The 25,866-nt window shown below is 44.9% G+C and overlaps 1 protein-coding gene and 1 long non-coding RNA gene across 7 annotated transcripts in view; one reads left to right on the top strand and one right to left on the bottom strand.

Moving 5' to 3' along the window:
- LPP (LIM domain containing preferred translocation partner in lipoma) overlaps nt 1-3,421 on the bottom strand; it is a 700,420-nt gene extending 696,999 nt beyond the window's left edge. The window contains exon 1 of one of the 2 annotated variants that reach the window (XM_019946127.3): nt 3,284-3,421. The gene's annotated coding sequence lies outside the window, so the exon portion shown is untranslated. Of the gene's footprint in view, nt 1-3,119; nt 3,159-3,283 lie in introns of those variants that run through there. The other variant, XM_073804014.1, reaches the window with a different exon arrangement.
- On the top strand, nt 3,267-18,079 carry LOC109551892 (uncharacterized). Of its 5 annotated transcripts, none has more exons than XR_004526349.2 (4): nt 3,267-3,404; nt 7,213-7,387; nt 8,107-8,258; nt 9,921-18,079. It is a non-coding gene; the product is annotated as an uncharacterized lncRNA (long non-coding RNA). The 5 variants fall into 5 exon arrangements; XR_012331432.1 differs by adding an exon at nt 6,611-6,700 and having other exon boundaries at nt 3,279-3,404; nt 8,107-18,079; XR_012331431.1 differs by having other exon boundaries at nt 8,110-18,079.
- Nucleotides 18,080-25,866: the final 7,787 nt, after the last annotated feature.

Genomic DNA, 25,866 nt, shown 5'->3' with positions numbered 1-25,866 from the left:
GCTCCCCAAGAACAGGGACCGTGTCCTCCTCATCTTTGCACTCCCAGGGCTAGCCAGTTCCTGCTTCACAGAAGGGAGGCTCCAGAACCTGTGTGCTTCATCCACTGCTCCTCTCGTTCTGTGTAGAAACAGCAGCGTGCTCCGTCCTCTGGTTTTATTATGTTACCCGGCATCTTCTATCTCGCTGCCCATTTTCCATTTAATGCAGCAAATCTCTGGGCTAAGGGATCCTCCCAGTCCTCATGAGTTACATTCTGCCCTTGGTCAACCCCCCCTCAAAAAAAAAACCCACCATCATTCCAGCATCTTCAGCCATAGTTCTGAAATCAAATTCAATTTGACCTTCCCATTCCTAATTAACCCATGCTAGCTCCACAGCAGGGTAAAGTCAAATATTAACATCAAGAGGCAAAGTTCTAGGCTGTCATTTTGAGCACATTTCTAATTAGCTCTGTGACCTTCGGCAAGAGGTAAAGTCGAGATGACAGGATCACCAGGCCCAATTCTCAGGGGACTTTTGAGATTCAAATGGAATATCTGATGGAAAACTTTTATAAAGTGCAAAGCACCGTACATTCATAAAGGATATGATCAACAAATTTTATCAACTCTTAACCCTCAAGGGTAAGACGTACCATTATCAACTTAGAACGAAGCGCTGCTCAACTATGACACATCTGTGATCATAAGACAACCCAATTTCAGTGATATTAAAATGGGAAAAAGTGTACTTTTATATGCCTCAATACATACAATGTACAATTTATATGCCTCAATAAAATAAGGAACCTGCCGTAAAATACTCATCTTTGCCAATGGCACATAACAGACACTCAGTAATACACGTGGGGTAAATGAGCAACACCCCACCGATAATATTCTTAGGCCAGATTATGGCCTCTCTCACTGGAATGGGCAGCAGAAGGCCTCCCAATGCCAGTTCCTCTCCTCTCACTCATGTCCCAGCCTGCTCAGAACCCTCAAATGATCAAGTCATATCCATGCCTGGCATTTTTAAGGACCTTCATAATGAAGCCTCCTTTCCCATCTCCCACTGCCTGGAACTGACTGTCCACTGGCATATGTCACTCGAAGAAGGGTCCTACTCAGTCTGTCCCAATCATAGTAACCAGCTCCACAGCTGTTTCTCCTCCTTCTGTCAATCCCCAAAGCCGGCTCTAGGCCTGCCCGCTGCTTACAAGGAGCATGACCCTGGGCAGCTGCCTGACCCAAAGGCCCCAGGCGTGCACCCCTACCATTCAGACAGCTAACCCCGGCTACCTATCTCGCATCTAGAGTCTACACTCTAGACTCTGCAGGCCTGGGTGTTGGTGTTGGGAGACTGCCTTGCAAAAATTAAATGCAAGATACAGGTTCTTGCACCTAGAGACTGTCACACAGAGTGAAGTAAGTCAGAAAGAGAAAAACAAATACCGTATATTAACGCATATATGTGGAACCTAGAAAAATGGTACAGGTGAACCGGTTTGCAGGGCAGAAATTGAGACAGATGTAGAGAACAAACGTATGGACACCAAGGGGGGAAAGCCGCGGAGGGGTGGAGGTGGTGGTGTGATGAATTGGGCAATTGGGATGGACATGTATACACTGATGTGTATAAAATGGATGACTAATAAGAACCTGCTGTATATTAAAAAAATAAAAATAAAGTGTATTCTTATACTGAGATAAAAAAAAAATACACATTCTTCCTTTTGACTGAGCCTGGTGCAGGCAGAGACCCTGAAAGGAAGAAGGCTGGTCATGGGGTACAGAGAACCCTACTGGAAGTTCTGGCCTCCCACTGGCTACCATCATTCACTGTAGGCTTTAGAACTGGCACCCATCTTCTCTGGGCTTTTCTTTATGTTTCCCTATCCGTAAGGGCAGGGAGGGTGAGGATGCAGGGAAGAGGAGAGTGTTAGCTGCTTTCTCTCCTTCCGCTTAAAGGCTTTCTTAAAATGCTCTTGTGCTGGGGGAGGAAAGCCATTGCCAAGTCAGTAACACCTTCGTGAGAATGAGTTTTATTGGTAAGCAAGCATTAGAAAAGGGGGAGGAGGTGGAAAGAGAGACGGGATTGGACACAAGGTTAAGCTAGTCTGGTCCTAGAAAAGCAGCTCAAACGTGAACCTACATTTTTGCATTTTGTGTTGAGGGCCAGCAGACATTGGATCACTGGGAAGGGAAGGGAAGCCACAAAGCTCTTTCAGCTCCCCCAGCACCTCAAAGTCCCAAAGACACCCCTCAGGCCCAATTCCACTGATTATCTCATCTCCTGTACCCATGCCTCCCAACCCTGTGCTCCCAGCACAGTAACAGTTAGAGCTCCATCCCCACTCTCCACATTTTGAAGCCTGGCTGGCTTCAGAAAACCCCCCATCCTTCCAAAGCCTCTGATGCTTCCTGAGGGACGAGGAAACCAAACTCTTCTCCGAGCCCCTTGAAATTTTACCCTTGCCTTTTCCCCAGCACTTAGCACCTTCAACCTTGGGTCACGTCTGGTTCCTCGGGTTTGACTGTACGCTCCCTGAGGGCAGAGTAAGGGCCCTAAATGCATCTGACCCAACAACCCGGCATGGCGCGGTCTCACAGTGGGCGCTGGAAAACTGCTTGGAGAAAAGGAACTAGGAGTCGGGAGCCATTTATTTTAATTATGGCTCAGCCTCTAGTGAGCGACTTTGGGGAGCCTCTCCTCCTCTCTGGGCCTCAGTTGCCCCAACTGGAAAATGGGGGAACTTGATGTGAGGGCTCCTAGGCCCCTTCCACTGTGACAACTGTGATTCCGCGAAAGCTCGGAGCTGCTGGGTGTGGCCCCGCCCCCTGGGAGCCCTGAAAAGCCCGGGCAGGGGGCGCGCAGGGAAGGCCTCCACCCGCGCCCAGCCCCCGGTCGACGCTTCCCAAAAAACAGGGGTCCCCCTCCCCCACGCGTGCACCCCATGATTACGCTGCGGCCGACACTTCCGCACCGCGGGCCCTGCGGCCCGGCCCGGCCCGGGCGCGGGCTCGGCGCCCCGCGCTCCTGCCACCCCGGAGGCGCTCGCGCTCGGGGAGGGCTGGGGGTTCCCGAGGCGCCCGCGGGCGCAGAGTGGGGGGAAGGAAGGAGGATTTGCAACAAATACCTCGGGGAGGAGGCGGCCGGGGCAGCGGCGGCGGCGGCGGCGGCTGGAGGCGGAGGCAGCGGAGAAGGAGGAGGTGCCCAGGCACTCCCCCTCCCATTGTCCCCAGGCCCGGCACCGCGCCCCGCACCGCGCCCCGCGCCCCCGGCCGCGCAGCCAGCCCTTACCTTGCAGCGCCTGGCTCTCCCCCGCTCGCTAAAGCTACTTATCCCAGGAAAGCTCGCACGGGGCCCGGGAGCGAACCCACAGACAAAAAGTGAAACTTCGGCAGGGCTGGAGCGGCTGCTGGTTGGTGCCTTTCCCCCTCCTTCCTCCCCACCGTCCCCACCCCCTCCCCTCGGTCTCCCGTGCGGTGCCCTGAGAGCTGGAGGCTGACGTCAGGGGCCTGAATTCCTGACTTTGCCTGCACGCATTTGTCCATGTAAGGTATGGGAAGGCGGGTGCCCGCGGGGCCGCCGCGCCGCGCTGCGCTCGCCGCCGGGGGAGGGGGCGCCCGCCGCGGGCCGTGGCCTTGCCCCAAGGTGGGCGCGCTGACGACAGTTGATTTCCTGGGAGGAAGGGAAGACGCGGGGATGCGGGGAGACTGCAAAGGAGGAAGGGAAAGGGAGCTGTGGAGGTTTTGCCTGCACTGGAGGAAGAGGAAGGAGACGTAGAAGGAGGAAGCGGCCGGGGCGAGGGGCTGCCGAAAAAATGGGGGAACCTGCGTCCACTGTTAGGGCACCAGATTAGGGGGCTGAATCTGAGCAGACGAGATCCTGCCGTGGAATCCCCTTCAGAGATCTTCCTCGTGAGCCCCGCCCCGGATTCCCAGCGAGGTTCAGAGCTGGCCCAGACCAACTTCCAACCCGTCCACTTCACACATGGGGAAACTGGAGCTCTCGGAAGAGAAATGACTCCTGCAAGGTCATGCCCGCCACAGATCCAGGCGCGGGACCCGGATGCTCGGCCTCCCAGCTGTGTTCCTGTCTCCAGGCAGAGCCCTGACTCCCTCCTTCCCGCGGAGCAGTGAACCAGGCTAGATGTCAGCGGACAGCGAGGATACCCTGGGAAGAGATTCAGAGCTTCCCTGGGCCCCGGAGGGAGTCAGTTCCTGGAATGTTCTAATTGCCAGTGAGCCCTGGATAGCCATGCCTATCAGTTGCTTCAAGGCAACTCCCTCTATCTGGTGCTCAAATAAACGAAACCCTGGAGTTCACTTCACAGCCCTGCCGGAAGCCCAGAAAGCTTATTCTGTGCTTACAGCTTCAAAAAAAATCTGCGAACTGGGTGAAAGGCAAGCCTGTTCTTGGAAGGTTTGAGTGGGACTTTTTTTCCTCAGACGGTTGTAAATGTGAGCAACCAGGGGACCCACCAATAACTGTGTCGGGGGGTTAAAACGTGCAGCAGACATTGCCTGGAAGACACTCCAAGGCTGGAGACTGTTGCTTTGTATTTCTAATCCTACTGATGTCCTCACCTCAGCACATCATAAAAGCACTTTCTCACTGGTTTATTAGATCTTGTTAGGACAAATTATAGTCCATCGTTTACATTTGAGGTAAAAAGTCAGGTTAAATGACTTACCCAACACAAAATAAGCAACAGAGCAAGCACCTGAACCCACCTCCCCCCAGCCAGGTCACCTGACTAATCCCATGATTTTTCCACCCAACAAGGAGGCCCTGACCTCCTAATTTCTGTCAATGAATGTTGAGAGTACACCGTGAGTTACTAATTCATGAAACCTCCAAAACTTGGTTCTTTGGGGATTTGGTGGGATTCTTTTTGACCAAGAATTAAATGGAGAAACACATTTCTGCACTTACCATTTATCGAGCATCTTCTTAGTGCAAAGTCTTTGAATCCAGACATTCTTGGATCCAAATTACTCCATCCCTCTTGCTATCAGTTTCTCATCTACTCATACAAAAAATATGAAGATAGTAGTAGAGGTAAGGTCAAGGGTACCTATTCCATGCAATAATGAAATATTTTTGTCTTTGCAACTAATGTAGTTTGAAATAGGAAACATGAGCTCTTAAAGAGATTTTATTCTGGGGCTTTAAAAAGATCCTTCTGTTACACCACAATTCACTTACTCTGTTCTCAACATTTCAGCAAACCCACATTCTGAGTGCTATTGTTTAACATGAAAAACTCCTGGTATCACACCAACTAAGAATAGATCCACCCATTCCCCATTGGACATAACGGGACTTGACCAGTGCTGCTTTTTTTTTTCTTCCCCAGTAACCCACTCATAAAGAATAATAGGGTTCTAATGAGGATTAATAAGATTTAATAACATATAATTAGCATTCATTTCCTTCATCATGAACATTGTAAGAGTGCGGTGTTAGGGCTTCCCTGATGGCGCAGTGGTTGAGAATCTGCCTGCCAATGCAGGGGACACGGGTTCGAGCCCTGGTCTGGGAAGATCCCACATGCCGCGGAGCAACTAGCCCCGTGAGCCACAATTACTGAGCCTGCGCATCTGGAGCCTGTGCTCCGCAACAAGAGAGGCCGCGATAGTGAGAGGCCCGCGCACCGCGATGAGGAGTGGCCCCCACTTGCCGCAACTAGAGAAAGCCCTCGCACGGAAACGAAGAGCCAACACAGCCATAAATAAATAAAATTTTTTAAAAAAAGGCAAAATTCCTTTAAAAAAAAATTTAAAAAAAAGAGTGCGGTGTTAGATCCAGAAATGCTCCTAATTATGTTGAAACTGTTGTATGAGTGTGTTGGGGAAGATCACTATGTCTCTCCTCCTGAAATATTTATGAATTGCTCAGGTGGGCCTAGAGTTAGCACAAGCATTATATAAAGTTAATCACAAAAGATCATTTCTGCTCGGGAGGCACTCACCAGGAGTGTAAGAGGCAAAGTCATAAATTGGATGCTTGGGCGAACCGCATGCAGTGTTGTCATCAGCGCAAACCCAAATCAAAAGCCTCCTCATTTGCTGATCTGGTTTCTTTTGTATTCACACTTTTCTCAACAACCCTATTAAAACCTGCTGCGTGCAGGGACTTGGGAAAGAAGGGAAGGCTGTGTAAATCTGCAGACTCAATGCTAGAGAAATACAGGTTTACCAATTCAGAGACTAAAAGAAGCACGGAATTTCAGGTGGGGCGGAGGGCATGTGACTGGAGGATTGCCAGTGATGACACCAAAGACTGAACAACACTAGGCTGTGTTCCCACCATTTGCTTGCATCCATGACAATCCCTTTCCCCAAGGCCTTTGTGTAGCTCTTGTCAGTCCTTTCTCTGTCCTCACATATGCCCGGCAATATTCTAAGGATTTTTCATCTGCATTTCACTTAACCCTCAGAAAACCCTTCTGAGGTTGGCATTATTATTTTCTCTAGCCCAAGGAGGTTAAGTAGCCTGCTCTTAACACAGAGCTAGTACCCGGTTAAACTGAGACGCCCCACTGAGCCCAGGCAGCCTGGCTCTTCCCTTACCCACTGCTGAGTGGCCATCTGGTCTCACATTGAACATTCCAATGTGCAGAACTCATAATCTGCCTATGGCTGACCAAGAGGAAAAGATATGAAGAGGCTACTGGAGAAATAATAAGAACAGGGACACTGAAGATGGAAGGTAAATACCAACCCTATGTGGCCTCTCCCCAGCCTGAAACCCATCAGGCCAAACTCCTCAGTGTAGTTTGCATAGCTCTTCAGCCTCGTGTCTGCCAGTCCTGAACCCTCCAGCCAATTGGAGGTCTGGTGGTTTCTCAAACACCTTAACTGACCCTGCTTCTCTGCCTTTATACGGGTTCTTCTTTCTCCCGGGCACTCTCTTTCTTCTCCGTACACCTGGCAACCCTTACCTAGCTTCTTCAGACTCGCCTTAAATATCACGTCCTCTGAGAGGCCTTTTTGCCCCTCCCGCCACCTCCAGTGGATGCATTGCCCCTACAGAGTGATGGGAGCACTGTGCTTACCCTCAGTCCCTGCGACTCTGCATGATGTCACTGGTCACCTTGTCTTTCTCAGCTACTGGGCTGAGAGTGCAATTTGTCTCTGAGTCTCTGACAAAGTGCCTGCCGTTGTCAATGTAGGCATTCAACTGTTGTGTTCTGTTTTTTTCCTTCTTGTTCCTGGTCAAAGGAAGAGGAAGATGCAGAAGGTAAAAGGCCTGGGCATTTAAATAAAATCAGATAACTTCCTCAAGAGATGAAGACTGGATGTAAGCAGACCAATGGGAAGGAAGAGGAAGAATCAACAGAGCCTGGCCACTTGGAAACAGAAGCAGGATGGGCATGGGGAGGCAAAGGAGAGGAAGGTTTGTAGTCCTTTGCTTGTCCTAAAACTGCTCTGTAACCTCATGGCAAGTCACTTCCTCTTTGGTCTCGGTTTCTTCATCCACACAGTTAGGTTCTCAGACTTTATGCTCTCCAACACTCTCTTCAATTTGAGGCTACTTTCAACCTGTTGACCAAATTCATCTTCCCAGAGCATAGCATGCCGCATTATACTCTGAACTTGTAAAGGTTCCATGATATCAACCACATTAAGTCCAAACTCCTCAACTGCCCCTCCCTGGTTCCATGATCAGCTTTTTCCAACTGTAGACTGTACCTCCAACCCTCCACCATCACCACCACACACACACACACACACACACACACACACACACACACACACACACACACACACACACACACACACACACACACACACACACACACACACACACACACACACACACACACACACACACACACACACACACAGCTTCCTTCACTTCCTGCCTCAGGACTTTTTCGCATCTAGTTCCCTCTTCTCAAAATACTTTCCCAGGCCCACCTCCATGAATGCAGATTTTACCTGTCTTGCCAGCATCCTCTACTGATGTGAAAATAATTTCTCTATCTTCTGAACAAGGCACGCACTGGATTGTCCCATTGCACTGTAATTTTTCCGAAGTGTGTTTGATCTGCTCCTGTCAAACATACAGCTCTTCACGGTGGGCTCCATATCTCCTTCATTTCTCCTCCCCAGCAGCCATTGGCAACACCTGGGACTTAACGATCCAATGTTATCCAGTGAGGGAGTGAATGCAAGAATCCTTCATCTTGGCTAGAGAAGCAACACAGTTGTTATCGTCTCTCTGGAAGACTGGTCATGTTATCTTAGACCATGACTCTGGGCAGGTACCAGGAGGGATGAGGGAGAGGGGGAGGATTTAATATTTGTTGTTTGTTACAATGTGCCCTGTGTGCGAGATTCTAGAGAAACCGTGCACCTCAGATTGGGGCTTGAACCCACAAGGCTGGGACTCAAACCCAGCTGAAACCCACAGTCTTCCAAATGAGATCACACACCTGGTTTCAGGATTTAGTGAAGCTCAGGTTCTTGATGTCTCATCACAGAAAGAATTCAGTGAGAGACAAAGTGATAGGTAACAAATTGATTTATTTAGAGAGAAACACTCCACAGACAGAGTGTGGGCCATCTCAGAAGGTGAGAAAAGCACCAGGGTATGGGGTTGTCAGTTTTTACAGGGGTGGGTAATTTCATAGGCTAATGAGTGGGAGAAGTATTCCAGCCATTTCAGGAAGGGGTGGGGATTTCCAGGAATTGGGCCACCACCCACTTTTTTTTTATTAATTAATTTATTTATTTATTTATTTTTGGCTGGGTTGGGCTTTCTCTAGTTGCGGCAGACGGGGGCTACTCTTCGTTGCGGTGCGTGGGCTTCTCATTGCAGTGGCTTCTCTTGCGGAGCACGGGCTCCAGGCTCACAGGCTTCAGCAGTTGTGGCTCGCAGGCTCAGTAGTTGTGGCGCACGGGCTTAGTTGCTCCACGGCATGTGGGATCTTCCTGGACCAGGGCTTGAACCCATGTCCTCTGCATTGGCAGGTGGATTCTTAACCACTGCGCAACCAGGGAAGCCCCGCACCACCCACTTCTTGATCCTTATGGTCAGTCTTGGGACTGTCATGGAGCCTGTGGGTATGTCATTTAGCTTGCTGATGTGTTACAGTGAGCTTATACTGAGGCTCAAGATCTAATGGAAATCGACTTGTCCTACATCTTGGACCCATTTTGTTCAAATCAGCTTACGTTATGTCCTCGAGCTATGTCATTCTTTCCAAAGTTGTGCCCTGCCCCCTTCCCTCCCGTTTCACTAGGTCTTGTCACATTTAGCATATATCAATTTTACAAATTATCTAAGGGTATAGTTCTGCTCTGGGAGTAGACATAGAATTAAAGCAATGGTTGCTTTTCAACTTTATATCAAATAAATTCTTTAAAAAAATACTCAAGGTTAACTTTTTCCAGGAAGAATTAAGCACAAGTGACAGTTTAAATATTTGATGTGTCCTGCTCTATAGCTGAGCTTAATTCTCTTCTCAAGACTATTGTACCAGCCTGTGATGCAAACAAGACCTCTGACCAGATCAGATAAGCATCAGCGTTTTGTAAAGAGATGAAAACTTGGTAAACAATAGTGGTAGGCTTTTATTAAATGCAGTATTAAAGATAATGAAGTCTATTACAAAAGGTCTGTTTACTCTCTATTCTTCACATCTCATTGTACAATGGGAAAAAATTATCTCCGTGTAAAAAAGGAATAGATTATCAGACTTCCTAAATGAATATTTTCTCCCTGTTTTGAGAGGGAGAAAAGACTTGGATTTTTCTTGAGGGGAAAATGGTATCACAAGCTACTTTCTTTATTGGTTTTGAGAAATCAAGCCAATGTAGACTAATGATAGTTTGTATCTGCCCATGAATTTCTGCACAATTTTACCCAGCTTTGCAGCCCGGTTTTCAGCCAGAGGCTGTACTCATTGTTTGCATTTTATCAGATCGCAGGAACAGCTTATCTGAATGCAGTCTGGCCCATCCCAACTCACCCTTGCACAAGTCTGCTGGCTTTTGACCTCAGGTAAGCCCAGAACATAGGAGAGCTGTGACCACACCTGGAAGCCAGTGAAACTTCAAAGGTCAGTCAGTCTAGTCTGACAGGGGGCCAGTCTGTGGTAGTAGAAATGTTGATGGATGGAGCTTTAATCCCTCTTGGGTCCACTACCAATGAAAAGTTTCACAGAGACTCAAACACAAAGGGAGACAAGTTATGCCACCTTTTTATTTTAACAAGTATATAATATGCACTTGCTAACTGTACTAGACCTAGGGATAGCGTTGAGAAAATAGACACAATGCCAGTTCTACATGTTAAAACAAAGATAAAACAGGATAGCAACTCCAAGGGAAGGAGTAGGTGAGATAGCTCGGCTGAGATCTCCCAGTGGACCCCTGGATGGACTGGACCTGCTACGTCAGCCAGGAGCCTCTTTTGATAGTGTTGGAGCAGGCTAGGATGAGCCCGGAGACACCCCCCAGGGCCTGTTGAAGGAACACAGACATGGAGCACACATCTTTGTCCTCACAAAACAGCAAGAGGTAGAAACTAATGTCCAGAGGTTTGATGTCTGCAGCCTCGGTCTTGGTGGCCTCTCTGCTTCCTTTAGGAAGCTGTGTAGAGCGGTGTGACTTCTGAAGAGGGTCTGCTCGTTCTTGATGATGTGCGTATCTGGGGGTATGCTTTAGGATGCAGTTTGCCTCATTCGTGGCTGTGATACACGGCCTCACCCACTCTTAGGGAATCACAGCAGATATCAGGGCAGGAGAGAGAATCTCTGCCCAACAGTAGGGATTTGATTAGATTTATATTTCCAGCTACAGTTTTAGGTGAATGAAAAGAGGTCCATGATATATATTTTGACAGCTTAATTGCGGTATAATTTATATACCATAAAATTGATTCATTTTAAGCATACGATGATTTTATATAACTTTATGGAATTGTATAACCATCACTGCACTCTAATAGTAGAACAGTTTCACCCATTTACAGTCATTCCCTTGCACCCATTTACAGTCATTCCCCACTTCTGCCTGCAGCCTCAGGCAACCACTAATCTACTTTCTGTCTCTATAGATTTGCATATTCTGGACATTTCATGTAAATGGAATCATAAATTGTGTGGCTTTGCATCTGGCTTCTTTCACTTAGCATAATGTTTTCGAGGTTCACCCATGCTGTAGCATGTATTAATGGTTTCTGTTCTTTTTTATGGCCTAATACTAACCTATTGGATGGATATACCATATTCTCTTTATTCATTATCAGTTGTTGAATATTTGGATTAGTTCAACTTTGGAGCTATTATGAATGACACTGCTATGAATGTATCATGTAAAACTCTCTGTGTGGTCATGTATTTTCATTTATCTTGAGTATACAATGTTTTAAAGTGGAAAAAAGAAGGATAGGCATATAAAGAGGAATCTGAAAGGATATGAACTTAGGTTTTCAAAGTGATTATCGTTAAATGGTAAGATGATTCCTTCTTTTTGCTTACCAAAATTTTCTTACAATAAGCTTATATTATTTTAACTTTTCCTATGTGTCTGGAATAAGACAAAGACAATATAGCGCTCATTTTTTAAGACAAAAAAAAACCCAACAACTATTTGGAAAGTTGCAGTCCCTCTTTTGACAATTGAATCTTCTCGGGAATCCTTAGCAGGTGGTTTGTAGTGAGATATTATTTTGAAATATTTAATGAGATTTTTACCCATATTTCTAACCGTTAGTCCTTCACTCAACCAGTTAGCTTAAGACATTCTGTGTTAGTGCATTCCCAGAGAAAGGGTGGAATAGACCTCGAATTGAATGAGACTAGGTTTCTCCTACCTTGCAGAATAAATTTAATTTTAAGTAGAAGCTCCCAATTATAGACAATTTTCATATTTTTATTTCTCACTCTTGAGTTGCAGACTCAAACTAGTATTCTCTATAGGTTATCCAACCTTTACTTGAGAACCCTCAAACTCAACATGGCTCTAAATTCAACTTCCTGAGTCCTCCCTACATTATACCTCCCTACTTCCAACCATCCCAGTCACAACCCTGAATCATTCCTGACATCTCTCTCCCCCCAACTCCTCTCTTCAATGAGTTGTCAAGTCTAGCAGATTCTGCCCTAAACAGTTCTCTCCCACTTGTCCCCTTGTGTGAGGTCAGGTTCTCATTACAGTGTAATCCCATCATTGATGCATGTCGCATCCACAAATTCAGCATGAGAGCAGAGAGAGGAGAGAGGTAACCATGGAAATGCCACTGGTGGTCCTTACCACCAGGGTTCTTGTGAGCAGGAGGTGCAAGATGTGAACCTGCCCTCCCACACTAGGTCTCCCAGTCTCTGCCCATCTTTCATTGTCAACTCTCCCACCTCTATGATTTTGTTGTTTAATGGTACCCATTTTTTATTCAGCATGGTCCTCAGTTAAAAGCCAGCTACTGCTTCTGGGGCTCAACCAATAAACAGCAATTAATTCCAAAGCTGGAGGAAAAACAGGCTGGGTTGGGCACCAACAGGGCACCTTCCTAAGTATTTTTCAAGGATAATTTCAAGCAAAAATTTTCACTATATGCTTTCATTTCAATCACTAACACTAACATTAGATGGGGCTCCACTGAATGGTCACCAGGAAAATTCAAAGGCACATTGAGTACACAATATTAGCACAATCCTACCAAAGAAACAAAAAGAATAAAAATAAATATACACCTAGAATAGTAGGTCAGCAATTCACGTTTGCATCCTAAAATGATTTTTTTAAACCAAGGGGGCTTGGTGTTTTCACCTTCCATTTGAACCTTAGAAATTCCCAGTCAGGCACATGATATTTCATTTGTCAGGTTGACTCATAGATTACCCCACTACCTTAATATCTCACCTTTAGATCCTGATCCCCTCTAGTTCCAGATCACCCAGATGGCTGCAGCTGTGTAACCTGAGCCTCAGGTACCTGCAGGGCACTGAGAAGGCTCTGGCAATAAGATATAGCTTCCTTTCTGCAGGTTTTTTATTATAAGTTTTCTCTTTGCTCACACATATGGCTTAATAGACAGACGGGAAAAGAACAAGAACCCTTCAAGATTTCCTTAGCAGAAAGATAAGCAGCGTGAATGTTTTCTGGTGGTACTTGCAAATTCCGAATAGGACAGGTCACATTTTTTAGGCCCCCTGTACCATGCACAGATGAAGCACTCAACCATATAACTGAGCCCAGGGGAAGATGCTCAGGCAAGGAGTCAGGAGACTTGGGTTCTAGTCCCAACTCTGCTTATAATGAATAATGAATGTGAAAGCACATTGCAGACTGTAAACACCATGCAAATGTATGAAACGATTGGTATTGGTTTCCATGATTCCTAGCACTGCTTTTCCTATCCCCACTGAACCTTTTCAACATTGTTCCCAAAGTTAGCCTCCAGTGTTCTCTCATGGTCTATTTGACCCTTAATTTGTCAACTTATTGATAACAATAGATCTACTAAACCACAGTTTGACCCAAATGCAATATATATTGAGCCTTGATTTCCCTGAATAGAATGTAGATAAGAAGACTTTCTAGGGCATCAGGCTCTTAAATGGAGGATGACTTAACTGATGCTTAAATCCTCCTTTTCTTTAAAGAGAAAAAAAGTGGTTGTGCATTGGGATGATGGCTGAGTCTCCAATTAAATTCTTTAAAGCACATGGCTTTGACATTTTAGTCCTACCTCTGATTACAGTTAGAGGATTGTGCTTGATCACCATGGCAGAGGTAGAAGAAACAGATTTGATTTTGTTTCCTTCTGTTTTATATTGACTAATGATTACAGTTCAAAAAGTGTCTAAATTGCAATATTTCCCATTGCATATTCCACACTTAATCAAAAGGAGAGTAGCATTCGTTAGGGTAAAGAATAAAGAGAATCGAGAATCCTGGGCAGTTTATCTGATCCTGTTGCTAATCCCCTGCTTACAGTTTGATTATGAGATGACAAGCTTTCATACTTAGTTTGTCCTTCTAGAGAGTGAGTGTAATGCCGGAAGCTCTCCCTGACCCAGCACCGTTTAGCTTGGTTCCTGTCTCTGGTCCCTCTTAGCCTGCCACATCACTTGTGGGTCAGCCTTGCGTGCATATACAGGTATGTAGCCTTTAGAAATCACCAAATCCCATCCTCCACTTTAATAGGTGAGGAAACGGATCCTCTGGGCAAGATCTGTACCCGACAGAGCCCTAGGTAGCTACCCCTTCCCCCATCAGACCTCTATTTCTACTTTCTCAGAGCTAGGAAATCCCAGCCCTAACCAACAGATCTGCACAGAATGAAAACCTGAAGACACCAGGAACTGGGCCAGAAATGGACTATGACATCCAGATCTCCTCTGAGAATGGGTTCGACCCTGACCCAGGTGGATAGAGTGGAGTCAAGGATTTCCTGTGTTATAAAAGCAGATGACCACTCATTTAAGAAAGGGTAACCAGAAAGTAAGACCACCATGGGGTCTGTTTAAAAGATATTGATCGTATCATGCAGGGTTCTTAGTTGTAAATTAGTTGTGAATTAGTCTCTGACAATATAAACAAAATTAATTTATTAAACTGATGTCGAGGAGCTTCCATAGCTTTGAGACTAAAGAGCAGATTCAAAGACTATATAATAAGCTATTTAATTGCTCCCATGGTGACACTCCTAAATGCCACAGCTGGCTGTGGACATTAGTGCTTGCACCCGACCCTAGGTGCTGCCCTCTAGAACTGCCGCTATGCTGCATCTGGAAACTGGGGTTGGCCAGTTCTGCTCTGCTTCCTTGATCCACTCATATTAGTGCCTAGACCAGAGACATCTAATTGGCAGAGCCTATCCCGTGTGCCCTGATGGTAAGGGAGTTGGAGAAATCGAGTTTCCAGCATTTTCAGTTTCTATATGGAAAACAAGCTTTGCTCCACAAAATGGGAGAGTCTCCAAATGTAGGAAGGAGGAAGGAAGAGATTCAGATGCTGAGACACAAAAAGAGTGACAGATGTCCATGACCCTATAGAAGAAGGGAAAAGAGAATATTATCCTGGAAAAACACAGGGAGAACAACCTTTGATTTGCCCAAGGAACCAGAAGAAAATGAGAAAGAAGTTTTTGGTATTCTCTAAAAAGTTAAAGGCAATGCCTTTTGCAACAAGGACATAAGTAATAAAAAGAGACTCCAATATGAAAAGACAACAGAATAACTGAAATGGGAAATGGACAAATACTTAGGAAATTTAAAAAGTGCCAATAGCAGAATTAATATCCACTTTGGGGGCAAGAACCAAGAGCAGAAATCACCCAGAAAAATCTAGCCAATGACATAGAGGATAAACTTAAGAATCTCTCCTAGATTATGGAAAAAAGCCTAAAGAGATCAAAGTAGAAAGAGAAAATCATCTATGTAAATCAGGGGCCAGAGATCCAACCTGAAAATTATTGGAAGTAAGTCCTTAGGAAGAAAACAGGACCTGGCTCGGAAACAGTCACTGGTCAGAAACACTGACTAGGGCATCAGTAGAGGAAACTTTCCCAAGCTGCGGAGGTTACCTGGGTGTGCAAGTCACAGGCACCACACTGCATTCAAGGCAAAACCAAAGGCAAGAGATTCACACGCACACACATCAGGGTGAAGTGTTTGTAACACGGAGTAAAGCAAAACGACAACAACAAATCCCGTAAAAATCTGGGTGGCAAAAGGAGTTTACCTAGCAAGGAATAAAAATCACTTTAGCCTCAGGACTTCCCTGGTGACGCAGTGGTTAAGAATCCGCCTGCCAATGCAGGGGACACAGGTTCAAGCCCTGGTCCGGGAAGATCCCACGTGCGGTGGAACAACTAAGCCCATGCGCCACAGCTACTGAGCCCGCATGCCTAGAGCCCATGAGCCACAACTACTGAATCCCACGCACCTAGAGCCTGTGCTCCACAAGAGAAGCCACCGTGATGAGACGCCCGTGCACTGCAACGAAGAGTAGCCCCCGCTTGCCACAACTAGAGAAAGCCCACGCCCAGCAATGAAGACCCAGCGCAGCCAAAAATAAGTAATACATTAATTAATTAATTAAAAAAATCACTTTAGCCTCAGCTTTTTGGGCCATAATACAATGTCAAAAGTAAATAAAAGAAGATTTATATCATTTTGGGGAGAAAGGTTTTGACCAAATGAACATGTTTTACTTGTATGAAAGCAACAGAAAGACATCTTAGGTGTGAAAAAGAAAATACTCCAAGGTCTCGCTTCTGAAAGTATGGTCTGTGGACCAGCAGTACCAGCACCATCTAGGAGCTTGTTAGAAATGCGGAGTCTCCAGCCCTCCGGACCTACTGGATTAGAATCTGCATTTTACCCAGATCCTCAGGCAGTTCCTATGCACGTTACTGCCTGAGAAACACTGGTTTAAGACGAACCCTACAGACCAAGAATGGAACCGAAGTTATGAACTCGGGAATGGTGAAGTGATGGTTTAAGTGATTGGCAAACTGCTCTGTGAACTGTCAACAGAGCCCCCACCTCATCAGAAGGTCCCTGAGGAGCACGGTCAAGATCACCCATGACTAAACAGGTGGGACGAAGCATCTGCAACAACAGGAAGCATTGGTGCCCTCTTGCAGTAGCGTCTGGATCGAAGTTTCCCTTTCATCGCTTTCATTGTGGCATTTTATCTCTTCTGAGACTAATACTGTCATTGGACACAAGAAATTTCTCTTTCAGGACCTATCGCTTAATTATTGAGAAAAACAATTAAGTGTGATTAAAACAATGTTTAAAAAAAATCAGAACAGTTAATGTCTGTTTAAAAAAATACCGGAAGGGGGCTTCCCTGGTGGCGCAGCGGTTGAGAGTCCGCCTGCCGATGCAGGAGACGCGGGTTCGTGCCCCGGACCGGGAGGATCCCACGTGCCCGGAGCAGCTGGGCCCGTGAGCCATGGCCGCTGAGCCTGCGCGTCCGGGGCCTGTGCTCCGCAGCGGGAGAGGCCCGCGTACCGCCAAAAAAAAAAAAAAAAAAATACCAGAAGGAAATAAAGCAAATTATTAAATAATAAAAGTTATTTCTTTTTAAATCGCTGTATTTTTCAGGTTTTCTTGAATGAGCTGATTATTACAGATTATAAAAATAAATTTAAAAAATAAATGTTTTCTGGCATGGTGAGAATACTTAAGCCAGGAAGCAAATCATAACTTATATGGGATACTTCCCCTAAGCCTTCCTTTCCAGCATTTTCTCACTGTTCCCCTTCCTGCTGTCTGTTCTAACAAAACTACCTTATGCTTTGTCACCCCACTGTCTTTACTAACTGGGAAATCCACCTCTCCTAGCCTACCAAAAATATCTGAGGGGACAAATCCTATAGTCTTTCAAAGCTGGTTCAGGTGACACCTTCCCTACAAAAACCTCCCCGATAGTTAGAACCATTGGTATTCTAACCCTCCTTCAACTCCCTGTATGTTTCTTCAGGTCTTTTACACTTTATATCTCATATTATTATGTTATTAATAGTAATAGTAGTATTAGTAGTAATAGTCTAATGCCTTTGCTATACTATGAGCTCTTCAAGGCCTTTTGGAGTTTTGAAAATACCTTGATTACAGTAAACACCAATAGGTGTTGTTAAGTGAATGAGTCATCATTTGTCCTAGGAGTTGAGGCAGGTGCAAAAGATTGTGGAAATACCCCACAATCTTTTCTTTTTACCAGCTGTGTAGCATTGCTTTGAATTTGGTTAATATAGCAACTGAGTGGTTTTAGTAACAATAGCTTTTTAGGCTTGACAAATAGAAAAACCAAGGAAATACTTGTGTTTCTTTTTAAAAAACACCAAAAAGAACATGTTGTATCTTTCTGTATTTAGAACAACTTACTATCCTGCCTTGGGCAACTTGCTTCCTGGGCTCCAGAGGAACTGTTTGCTCTAAAATTAGAAGAAATGAGTTTGGATTCAGAGCTCTCTAAGGCCCCTTCCAAATCTAGCCTTCTGTAATCCTAAAAATGATGATCAAGCCAAGTTTGGCTTTTAGGGACTTCAGTTGTTGTGTTCCAAATATTACAGTGTCAAAGTGCTATAACTATTAATAATAAATGCTTAGTATTTACAAGACTATGCAGCCTGATTCTTTCTTGATTCTCACATCATCTAGTCTCTGCTATAGTATTATTTTTTTTCTTTTTAGAGTAACCTAAAGCCAAAGGCTTCCTCTCTCATTGTTTGCCTTCTCAAGTGGAGACACGCCTTCTGCAGCCACAGTGGTCCCCAATTAACATTTCTCCTTGCCACCGGTGCACGAGCCCCCATGACTCAGCAATCCCAGCCTCTGAAAAGAGTCCATCGTCATGACGAAGCATCAACCATTAAGCTTTCTTGCACACTAATTCTGAGTCAGGCAAGTACAACTTTCTTCCCAATGTAAATCTCGAGATCCAATTAAGTGTCCAACTTTGAATTCATTCCATGGGAATTTTATTGGTAATCCATTAGGTACATAGTTATACCTCGTAAACTGTGGATGATACGTAACACGTAATCTACCATAACACAGACAACTAACGTTTATTTCCAGTTTTACAGTTTATGAGTGGTTTCCACATATATGTGTGCCATATTGTCTCTTAGAATTCATATCAACGATTGTTGAGTTGACTTTCAAGTGTGTTGTAGTTAAGAAATGCCAAGAGAGGCCTGCTGTGGTCAACACAGGGCAGAGTCCAGTCGTCAGCATTGCTGCATCAACAGAGATGGGGACATTCTGTTCATTCAACCAGAGGTGATCACTTAATATATCCATATATCATCTCAACTGCCCAAGTTGAAACCAAAGTTTTCTTTCTCCATAAAGTCTTCCTAGGTTTCCACCTCTCCAGCCAGAAATATCTCCCCTTTTCTGAACATCCATAGTACTTTTCTTGTATCTCATCTATTATATTTTTATTACATTAAAAAAACTTTTTTTGAAGTTTTGAATTTGATTTTATTTATTTTTTATACAGCAGGTTCTTATTAGTCATCCATTTTATACACATCAACGTATACATGTCAGTCCCAATCTCCCAATTCATCATTTTTACATTAAAAAATTTTTATTACATTTTTCCTTCGTGTTCATATTTTATTGCCTCGGCTACTCTGTGCATACCTACTCTAGACCCATTGAGGCAGAGTCTAAGAGGCATCTGTAATTATAAAAAGCCTCGTGGTTCATATGTGGAGCCAGAGTCACCTGCGTGAAGGGCAGAAGCCATATACATAAGTCACATATCCCTTGAGAGAGAGTGGACACAGTGGTGAAGAGCCCAGGTGCTGGCGTGCCAGACTCCCCTGCTTCACAGCCCAGCTCTGCCACTTACAAGTTAGGCCTTCAGCAAGTCACTTAACCACCGTGAACTTAATGTGTGAATGAGGAGATAATAGAACCTGCCTCATGGGTTCATGGTGAGCTTCAGTGCGTCAACACGTGTAAGCACTAGGAGTGACTGACTATGCCTGTCAACTCTTATTGTCCCCTATGGAAGCCTGTGCCCAGGAGCTGCTTTTTGATTAAATATAAAAAAAAACCATAAGCATATAATTCTATTGCTGTGAAGCACAACCACATGCATAGACTTGCATCACTTATTTCTCAGGGGACTTAGGCGAACTAATTGATTTCGGTTCATAAATGAGAGCCCTCTGTGATCCTTACAAAACGTACATACTAGTACACGCATTATTTCTGTTTTTACAACGATCGGGCCACTTTCTTCTCTCTGTGGCAAAGTTCATTCATGGGCATGTAATTGTTGTCAGCAAGCACAGGGCATTTCTAAAGCCTTCATTGGCCCAACCATGCCATGGGTTGAGAGTTCCCAAGCAGAGGAACTTTCACAGGTCATTTCCCAGTGACATCTGACGAACTGGAATCCTAACAGAAGCCCCAGGTGAGTGAGGCCAGAGGGTGCACTGGCCAGACCTGAGGACGCTGTGGGCAGGAGATTAGACTTTACGGTAGCGCCGACAAGTGAAGGACTCTGATTTATTTTCACTTTTCCTACCACTTGTATATATTTTAGTTCCCAGGCTGCATTTTTCATATGCTATACCTTGTTTAAATATCAGGAGGTAAGAAAACTTAAAGTAAGTATCTTTAAGCAAAAATCGCCATTGGTTAGGGCAGGAGCGTGTTTGCAAAGATGGCTACAGTAATCTCTTTGCAATGTGACTCTCTCTGCTATTCCTCCCACAAAGAGGTGGAGTCTACTTATCCATCCTTTGAATGGAGGCTGGCCTTGTGACTGACTAATAGAAGAATACAGCGGCAGTAATATTTTGCAACTTCTGAGCCTAGGCCTTGAGAAGCCTTGTAGCTTCTGCTCTTACCCTCTCTTGCTGTGTTTACAACTCAACTGCATGTGAAAAACCCTGAGCTGGCTTGCTAGATGTTACAGGCACACAACCTAGACAAAAGCACACAACATTGTAAATCAACTATTCTCCAATAAAAGTTTAAATAAATAAATAAATACCCAAAATTAAAAAAAAAAAAGGAAGGATTCAGCAACTACGAATGAGTGTAAAGACACTTATATAGCTCAGACAGCTCATTCACAGACAGAAACTAAAGTGAGTTAATGAACTCCCCGCCCCTTTCTACACACGTGAACTCAGATTTCCAGACATTTCCAGAACTCAGATTACCACGGACCCTACAGCTCCACTGTTATCTCCATTTTCCACAGGTGAGGGACCTGGGCTGGGAAACTTGTTTGAGATCATTCAGACCGGGCAAGGCTCTAACAGGAGTTTACTGAATCTAAGCCCAGATCTTTCACACTTGCCAATGATGTTTGGGAATTGGTAACTCTGTTGAGTTAAAGCTCAACCACAGGAAAATTATATACTACATGTATGTCATCGCCCACTATGGTCACCATAAACCAAGATTCATGATTAATTTTTTTTTTTTGGCCACACCACGTGGCATGTGGGATCTCAGTTCCTCGACCTGGGATCAAACCCGTGCCCTCTGCAGTGGAACCTCGGAGTCTTAATCACTGGACCGCCAGGGAAGTCCCCCGTGATTGATTTCTAGCGAGTGAAATAGCCTGTTTTAACATTCTTGTAGAAACACTTGCACTCAAATGTTAGAAAAACAATGGCTTTCTTTCTTCAGCAACCCACAGAAAAGAAATGAACCTGCCCTTGTGACCCCAGAGGTGCAGAAGTTAGAATCAAAATTTGAACGTGGCAGGAGGTAGATTGTAGCTTATATTTTTTTAATCCTTTTTTTAAAAAAATCTAATTTCTGTCAAAAAATTGGCATCTCCCATCCCTAAGATGTCCAGAATCTCGCAGATGGGACTCCAGGGCTAGTCAAGAGGCCGGGTAATCTGACATCCTGATTCCTATAAGGAAGTTTATAAAAGCTGAGGTCCTTGGACTGAAGTGAGGATTACTGCTTTTATTGACTCTCTGAAAAATCTTGTCCCCAGAGAAAAGGCTTCTTGCATCTTTTCCCCAAACATTGAGGAAACCTTTATTCAGGACCCTTTTGGAACATAAAGAACATTTGTTCTGACTAGGTAGCCTGGCAACTGAAATTCACCCGCCCTTCGTATGTGCACATTACAGTGCCAGAGGTATTTATGGCAGGGTCTTTAGGGATCTCAGATACCCTTGGCCAAATGTCTTCAGTACTGGGGAGACAGACTTCTACAATAAGAAAAGCCCCCTGTAATTTTTGTCTATTTCAGTTTTCTCATGCATGTCAAAGTAGGAGGAAGTAAGGTGGGGAAGGGCAAGAAAGAAAGAAACTGGTACTGGTCCTTGAGGGTATGCCAGGCAGTAGACTAGGGGCTTTGCAAAAGTTATCTTCTTGAATCCTGTAGACAACCATAGAGACAGCTGGGTTTATTCTCTTTATTTTACAGACAGGTAAACTGAAGCCCTGAGAGGTTAACTTCTCCCTGGTCCCATAGCTAAAAGGGGTTAGCTGGCTCTAAAGGCCCTACCTTTCCCTCCCGCAGCCCCGCAGAAAGGCTTTGGTGAAAGTAGCTCAGTCTCTCTCCCGGAGTCCAAAAGAAGAATCATGTACAGTGTTCTTAAGCCACGTAATCTGTGTCATACACACAAGCCCTCACCACCCCAGGAGGCCCCCAAGGAAGGGAAAACAGTGTTCTGATTCACCGGAAAGCCCACTGGGCTGGCCAAATGCCCATCTCTGCTCTGAATTCCAGTTTGTCCACTTGTAGATAAAGAGCCTTGGACTACTTGCTTTCTTCAGCCCTATTTCTAGTTCTAAAAAATGTCCATGGAATCAAAGAAATGATTACCTGACTAATGTGTGTTAAGGAATTTCTTTCAACAGTGAGAATCCCTACCTCTGTGAGTTTTATTTAAAAAATTTTTTTCATGTGCATACTTGGTGGGAGTAGGAGGTGTGAGAGTGGGGAACTTTATTTACTCCCAGGGTGTCTTTGGCATAAGCAGGATCTGAGAGCTTCCGCCACACATGAGCATCACAGACATCTCCCCCAGGGGGTGTGAGCAGAGCCCCGCTCAGCCTTTGCTGAGAAACTAGCAGCCTGCCAGGTGGGGCTGGAGGTGACAGGGAATGTGGTGGGAGACAGATGGAAGAGCAGTATTGGGCGTCAGCAGTATTGAGATGCCGTTCTAGTGTGGGCCCCAACTCAGGGTGTGATGGCAGGTAAGACGTGGCTCTTCCAGCCTCTAGTTTCTCAGCTCTGAAAGAAGGAACTTGGGCTGACAGATGGCCAAGCAACCTAATAAGATGGCCCACGCATGATCATATAACTTGATTCATTGGTTATAGACTTCAGTTCTTTAGAGCTGGATTTAAAGGTATGCCCTTTGGACCTTCTTTCAGCCTCATAGATCATCTTGAGCTAGTCAAGTTCATTTTGTACACTGTGTGTCTGTGAATAAGTTACCTTATGGATCATCCCAGATTCCTGCCCCAGAAACAAAATAGATTTTGCTCTTTATTGAGCAAAAATGTATTACTTGAGAAGGTGCAAAGAACCAACCGAAAAACTCCTTGAATCAGACAAAAATGGCTCTGGGGAAGTTACCCACTCATCGTTGAGAATGGGGCTCGCTACCCCTCACAGACAGTCAAGTAACTGGTCTAGATTTAAGAACCCAGTCTCAAGGAGACCAGAGAAAGATGCTAAGCTCAGCTCTTTCCACTAGTGCTCAGACCAAGTCCCAAGTCATCCAGCCTGAGAACCTTCAGTGGGTCACAGCCAGCTGAGAGGCACAGCTTGAAAAGGACCATAGGTCTCTAGCACTTGGAAAGCATTTTCGTTAAGCCTATTAAGTAGATGCTAGTACATTCTCCCACCAGATCCAAGAATCCCTTCCAGAGCATCCCTGACAAATGGTTGTTCCCTTTCTATTTCAACATTTCCAGCAACTGGAAATGTACCACTTCAATGTGACAGCCAGTCCCATTCTTTTCCAGCAATTAGTTAGAAAGTTATACTGTGAGAGCAGTCTCTCTGTAACTGAGTAAAGAATGTCTTTCTATCATTCACTTGTATCAAGCTTTCTAAAGGAGGAACCATCTCCTATAGAGCTAATCAGGATTGTTAACTGCAAGCAACAGAAACAGACTCTGGTCCCTTGTGAAAAGGTACTATATTAAAGTGTTATTAGGGCTCACAAAACAAGAGGGAGACTGAAAGAATGAGCTTGGGCATCAGGCAAGATCTACAGTCAAGACTGTATTTCAGGAACAATCTGGTCCATGTGTAGGTGCTCTGACTGTCTGAGCTGCAAATGTTTCCTCCATCTATACCTATTCACTAAAGATTCCAAGTCCTGGGAGTAAGTGTGTGATTGGTTAAAGCTCAAGGCATGTGGTTTAGACTTGGAGAACTTACAAGTCAGCCTTTCTTCCAAAGGAGTGACCATAAAGCCTTAGTCATTGAACTCTCTGAGTACATATATACGGCTTACTTCTTTGTACCCTAATTATGCCTTGTACAGACTAAAAGCCCACTGCCTGTCTCTAGTGGAGACACATAGTTCTCCTCCAGGAGGGTTTTTTGTTTCTGTTTTTTAAATAAACTTATTTATTTATTTATTTTTGGCTGCGTTGGGTCTTCGTTGCTGCGCGCAGGCTTTCTCTAGTTGTGGCAAGCAGGGGCTACTCTTTGTTGCGGTGCGCAGGCTTCTCATTGTGGTGGCTTCTCTTGTTGCGGAGCACAGGCTCTAGGCACAAAGGTTTCAGTAGTTGTGGCTCGTGGGCTCTAGAGTGCAGGCTCAGTAGTTGTGGCTCAAGAGCTTAGTTTCTCTGCGGCATGTGGGATCTTCCCAGACTAGGGATTGAACCCAGGTCCCCTGCATTGGCAGGTGGATTCTTTTTTTTTTTTTTTTTTTTGCGGTACGCGGGCCTCTCACTGTTGTGGCCTCTCGCGTTGTGGAGCAACAGGCTCCGGACGCCCAGGCTCTGCAGCCATGGCTCACGGGCCCAGCCGCTCCGCGGCATGTGGGATCTTCCCGGACCAGGGCACGAACCCGTGTCCGTTGCATTGGCAGGCGGACCCTCAACCACTGCGCCACCAGGGAAGCCCGGCAGGTGGATTCTTAACCACTGCACCATCAGGGAAGTCCCAGGAGGGTATTTTAGAAAGGAGAAGAAATGAATTTTGCCATCCAATCCAGTTGTACCTTTCAGCTTGTTAATGCTGTGTATAACTTTACACTTCTATTACCTGTGCTAAAATGCACCAGTATCACTTAATGAACTTTTTAATTGGCTCTTTAACATGGTAGTGCAATCAGGCTCCTCATTTGATTCATCCAGAAAAATCTTCAGACAGCCTGAAAGGAAAAATGTGAATCACAGTTTAAATAGATGCTTTTCAACTACTTTGTAAGACAAACAGATGTATTAATTAGCACATACTTTAGGGCATGTTTTATACTTGAAAGGAAAGGAGAACAGAATATCATCTCATCAGAGGCAATAAGAAAGATCTGCGTTCCAACCCCAGAAACAAAATGGCATCTTGTTTTCAGAAATGCCTATTCCTGAGAACAATGAATTCAGGGGCTTAGATGAGGGCTGTGAAGGCCTGAACAGGCCAGAGAAATGATCTCTGGATTTATGGAACAAGGAGGCTCTTGTCTAAGAGGTATATAAGAAGCAGACCTCAGCCTTAGTAATGTGGGGAAAAGCCTTTTAACATAGATATGCATGAAGAAATCCAGTAGTCATAGAGCTAAGACATTTTAAAAGGTCTTTAGTAACACAGTTGTGCTCTTATATTCCAAGAACTTAAGTATAAGAAGATTAGGCTGAAGGTAGAGGCAAAATTCTGGGCATACATGATATTATGCTAAGTGTTACTGAGATAACAGAGACAACAAGGTCCCTACCTTGCAGGAGTTGGGTCACATGGACACAGACATGAATTTAATGTAGCATGTTTTCTTATTGTGGTAAATTCTTTTTTTTTTTTTTAACTAAAAGGTGAGACAAACTCTTTTCCTTAAAGTGTTGATTATGTGATTCTTTCTTGCCTTGAGTTTCTTTGGCGTCCATCCCCACCCACCTTGGGTCATTATTTGTAGGTCTATCTTATTAGATTTTATGCATGAGAGAAGGAATTATGTCTCCTTCCTTTCTTTGTCTCTCTCCACCCCCCATTCTTGCCGAGCACATAGAGGATTCTCAGTATGTGTGTGCAGAACGAAAGAACCATGAAACAGAACCAGGAAGACATAGGGCTCCTTGTAGTCCAGGAAGAATTCTTCCAGTTTAGACAAGGCTGTATAAAGTTGGCAAGGAAATCCACCTCTCTGAGTCCTTCCTTTCAAATGAAGGGGTAAAGTGTTGGCTAGATTGAGGATGGTCGTTTTCAACTTACATGCCTACTCAGATTGCT

This window comes from Tursiops truncatus, chromosome 4 (assembly GCF_011762595.2).
Source record: "Tursiops truncatus isolate mTurTru1 chromosome 4, mTurTru1.mat.Y, whole genome shotgun sequence".
In the NCBI taxonomy this organism is placed as follows: domain Eukaryota; kingdom Metazoa; phylum Chordata; class Mammalia; order Artiodactyla; family Delphinidae; genus Tursiops; species Tursiops truncatus.
This window is presented reverse-complemented; position numbering and strand designations above follow the sequence as displayed.